This window comes from Littorina saxatilis, linkage group LG2 (genome assembly GCF_037325665.1).
Source record: "Littorina saxatilis isolate snail1 linkage group LG2, US_GU_Lsax_2.0, whole genome shotgun sequence".
Lineage (NCBI taxonomy): Eukaryota > Metazoa > Mollusca > Gastropoda > Littorinimorpha > Littorinidae > Littorina > Littorina saxatilis.
In genome coordinates this window covers 87,922,982-87,927,981 of record NC_090246.1, presented here as the reverse complement: position 1 = coordinate 87,927,981, position 5,000 = coordinate 87,922,982, and the positions used below count along the sequence as shown (strand labels likewise).

General features: G+C 40.0%; 1 protein-coding gene across 2 annotated transcripts in view; it reads right to left on the bottom strand.

The window, feature by feature from the left end:
• Positions 1 to 4,383: 4,383 nt before the first annotated feature.
• The window catches only part of LOC138960050 (uncharacterized), a 6,252-nt gene continuing 5,635 nt past the window's right edge, over positions 4,384 to 5,000 (bottom strand). For both annotated transcript variants that reach the window (XM_070331771.1, XM_070331770.1), the window contains one exon: positions 4,384 to 5,000. This exon is cut by the window's right edge and continues 1,263 nt beyond it. The gene's annotated coding sequence lies outside the window, so the exon portion shown is untranslated.

Genomic DNA, 5,000 nt, shown 5'->3' with positions numbered 1-5,000 from the left:
TGGGTATGAAATCCCCGAACGTTTTTTTCATTTTTTTGATAAATGTCTTTGATGACGTCATATCCGGCTTTTCGTGAAAGTTGAGGCGGCACTGTCACGCCCTCATTTTTCAACCAAATTGGTTGAAATTTTGGTCAAGTAATCTTCGACGAAGCCCGGGGTTCGGTATTGCATTTCAGCTTGGTGGCTTAAAAATTAATTGATGACTTTGGTCATTAAAAATCGGAAAATTGTAAAAAAAAATAAAAATTTATAAAACGATCCAAATTTACGTTTATCTTATTCTCCATCATTTGCTGATTCCAAAAACATATAAATATGTTATATTCGGATTAAAAACAAGCTCTGAAAATTAAATATATAAAAATTATTATCAAAATTAAATTGTCCAAATCAATTTAAAAACACTTTCATCTTATTCCTTGTCGGTTCCTGATTCCAAAAACATATAGATATGATATGTTTGGATTAAAAACACGCTCAGAAAGTTAAAACAAAGAGAGGTACAGAAAAGCGTGCTATCCTTCTTAGCGCAACTACTACCCCGCTCTTCTTGTCAATTTCACTGCCTTTGCCATGAGCGGTGGACTGACGATGCTACGAGTATACGGTCTTGCTGAAAAATGGCATTGCGTTGGCAGTTTCATTCTGTGAGTTCGACAGCTACTTGACTAAATATTGTATTTTCGCCTTACGCGACTTGTTTAACTCTTTGTTTTCATTTGTGTGAGTTTTCTTTCTTGTGTTGTCTGAAATGTGGGAAACTCGAGTCGATTCTTCCCAGTGGAAAGCTATCAGCAACAGAGTCGTGCTACACGGGTGCTTTGGTGTAATCAGCCACCCGCATTTCTGATACAATACCGGAGATGCAGCTCTCGTGCGATTAAAGACAGTTTTTCGGTCAATATGCAGTATCCTTTTTAAATGAAGTTGACAGTCATGTGAAGGTTAGGATAAGGATAAGGATAAGATTCATATAGTCCTGTGAGGTTACCCTCATGGAAATTCGGGCTGTTTTCTCCCTGGGGAAAGCGAGCTGCCATACTGTATACGGCGCTACCCATATGTTTTTATATTTAGTCAAGTTTTGACTAAATATTTTAACATCGAGGGGGAATCGAAACGAGGGTCGTGGTGTATGTGCGTGTGTGTGTGCGTGTGTGTGTCTGTGTGTGTGTGTAGAGCGATTCAGACTAAATTACTGGACCGATCTTTATGAAATTTGACCTGCGAGTTCCTGGGTATGATATCCCCATACGGTTTTTTCATTTTTTTGATAAATGTCTTTGATGACGTCATATCCGGCTTTTCGTGAAAGTTGAGGCGGCACTGTCACGCCCTCATTTTTCAACCAAATTGGTTGAAATTTTCGTCAAGTAATGTTCGAAGAAGCCCGGACTTCGGTATTGCATTTCAGCTTGGTGGCTTAAAAATTAATTAATGACTTTGTGTGACAAACGGATTTGCACATAATTGTATATTGGAGTTATGTGACGCGGGTGTACAAAATTTCATGGGCCACAAACTTTGAGTAGGCACCGCACGGTGAAAGATTGTCCGCGCAGTGCAGTATTGTCACGTGTGAGATGTGACCAATCAGAGAAGAGTATTAACTGAAGTCGCGTAGGGAGAGATGTTACACGGGAGAGCTTTCCAGGCCGTTGTAGAGACAAGACGGGTCTCCTGTTGGGTAAAGTTTCTCACCGGGCGCTAGAGGTCGTTGGACTCGTGCCGCGGTATTGAATCGTTGGATTCAACTGCTGTGTTTACAGGTATTTATTGAATTGATATTTTGCTCGGAGATATTATTTTGCTCGGAAATATTGACTTGTGTGAATTGGCTAAAAAAGCGTGCGCGGTTGTCAGCCATTGTTGAAAAGGGAATGTTTACATGTTTTTCGGAAATGAAGTCGCTTATGAGTAAGCGGGTGTATATACTGTAACCGCATAAGTTAGTTGACGGTAGTGATAAAGAATGTCAGAAAAGTTTATTCAAGTATGGAGACTTATGGTAGTTTAAACTTGTGTATTTTAGCATCCCGGGCCGAGGGGGTCGCGGAACTGGGGAACGAGACGGGAGGTTCCGCCCTTACGTCCCGAGCCGTGAGCTGCGGGAGCGCAGGAGGGAGTCAGCGTGAAGCGCTGTAGAACGGGGACCCCGTCCCATTCCACCACGCGAAGACAGTTTGCGTGGGTGGGGTGGATCAGTACGTGCCACTGAATGTGTGAGTACGACTGGGAAAAAGTAACCAGCGAGATAGCTGTGCGGAGATACGTTCCCCAAGTAAACAAACACGAGACGTAGAGCGTTCGTGGTTTGTTTTATCTGTGTGTAACAGAAATGACAATTGACAGAAGTATTGCCTGAGACAGTAGGGAGATTTAATAAACGAAACGTCGGGACGTTTCGTTTTGAAGTTGTGGTAAACGTCATCATTTCGGGGGTCTCTCGCTGGAAAGGTGAAGGTCAACTGAAACGGAACGTGGAACGTCAAAACGCAGTCACGTTTTCCACCCCCAAAAAACGAACAATATTTCGTCAACTTTTGTGAGTATTTTTGCACACTAACAGTTTTATTTGTTGGCCATTTTATGCATTGCTAGATTCATCAACCCTTTCACAGTCTTTCAGCGCTGAGAATGTGTTCATTGGAGGTAGACAACTGTTGTGAACTGAAATATTTTGAAGGGTGCTGATCCTGGTACATTTATCCAACTTCATGGTGAGAAAGCAAATGGCGAAGCAGAAGTAGGTCATCGCATCGAATTTTTATTCTGGCTTCGTATGTGATTTGTATAAACAAAGTCTGTGTGATTTATTTGGACTGAAAATAATCAAAGTATGCCCGATTCTGGACCACTTCCTAGGTGTTTTTTTTCCCCATTCTGATCGAGGACAGACGTGATAATTTCACTTGAAGATTTATCGCCCTTCCTTCATTCCGAAACGAAACGTGAATACATCTAAATCTTGTCTGCGGCCTATGCCGTCTCTTTTCACGTTCCGTTTCGCGGGGTGACTCATTCACCAAACGAAACGAGCTGCAAAACGAAACGTGCTGTCTTTTGAATCTCCCTACTGACTTCGTGTGTAGTGAGACAGACAGGCTCTCACGGAACAAAGCTTGAAGTGTTCTACGTGTGTGCACGTGAATTATAGACTGCATGAGAAAGTAACATGTGTGTATTTCTGTGCAGCTAGTTTTCTGTATATTGACAGAAATAGAACTTTCATGTTGAGTGAGAGTGATTTGTAGAATGAATGGGAAATAATATGTTTACGTTGTGTTGATTATTTCAATAGAGGTACATGGGCAAAGGGCTGTAACCGTGTTGTCTTTGTGCCTGGTTGGAGTGTTGTGTGTGTGTGTGAAGGCTAGGTAGTAAACAGAGAGAAGCACGCACAGTTTCTGATAGGAGTAAACATACAGACATACACACTTAAATTCCAGCCGTAACACTTTGGTCATTAAAATCTGAAAATTGTAAAAAAAATATTTTTTTTATAAAACGATCCCAATTTACGTTCATCTTATTCTCCATCATTTTCTGATTCCAACAACATATAAATATGTTATGTTGGGATTAAAAACAAGCTCTGAAAATTAAAAATATAAACATTATTATCAAAATTAAATTTTCGAACTCAATTTAAAAACTTTCATCTTATTTCTTGTCGGTTCCTGATTCCAAAAACATGTAGATATGATATGTTTGGATTAAAAACACGCTCAGAAAGTTAAAACGAAGAGAGGTACAGAAAAGCGTGCTATCCTTCTCAGCGCAACTACTACCCCGCTCTTCTTGTCAATGTCACTGCCTTTGCCATGAGCGGTGGACTGACGATGCTACGAGTATACGGTCTTGCTGAAAAATGGCATTGCGTTCAGTTTCATTCTGTGAGTTCGACAGCTACTTGACTAAATGTTGTATTTTCGCCTTTCGCGACTTGTTTGTATTTACACCCCCAGTATAGGGGTGTGTATAGGATTCGCTCCATGTGTTTGTTTGTTTGTTTGTGTTTGCATATAGATCTCAAGAATGAACGGACCGATCGTCACCAAACTTGGTGAACAGGTTCTATACATTCCTGAGACGGTCCTTACAAAAATTGGGACCAGTCAAACACACGGTTAGGGAGTTATTGGTGGATTAAGATTCTACAAGGACTTATAGAGGGAGATATTAATGGTCAAAGGGAAATAACCTTCTCAGTTGGTGGCAGTGAGAATGGTTATTTCCCTTTGACCAACGGGGGTGTTTTTCCTACCTCGGAGGAATTTCTTGTAATTTTCATTGTGGGGCTTTTAATCAATAGCATGCGTCCGTCCACTCACAATGTATTGTCATTCATCCTTCAGGGTCAACGACGGCCAAATCAACTTTTCTCACTTCAATGTTTTTAATGTTTCATTTTTGGCACTATTTACAATGAGCTGTGAAAATGAGTTTGACGGTGAAATAAAAGTTCAAAATAAAAAAGCAAAATTCAAAACAAACAAAAAATAAACAAAAATCATTAATCCTTCAACATTTACCACATTGGCCAAGTTTAGAAAAAACCCACTGACGGTTAGTTTCGAAGATTACAGTCTTTGAAAAGGGTAACCAAATCAACGTCCGCAGCGTAAAAAACACACACATTGAACGAATGTCTGTACACGACAACATATTTCCAACAAGACTCTAAGTATGCGCAGAAAGGTTTGCAGTTATTCGTTTAACAGTTTTCACTAGTATTGTGCATAAAACGCTCATGAAGTCAGATAAAATGCAATAACATGTATTTCAAAATCACAGAATTGTTTTCATATTTGGAAGACACGCTCTTCTCAACAGTTAAAGACACCTTTCTTTCACATAAAACGGGTCAGAAATGAAGATGAAGAACCAAACAACTTTGAACGTTGACAGGTAAAACTTTCTTGTATCTGCTGGTTATGCTTTTAACACCAAAAGGGGCTGTTTTTATGATTTTCGAAAGCGTAGATAGTTGTTAA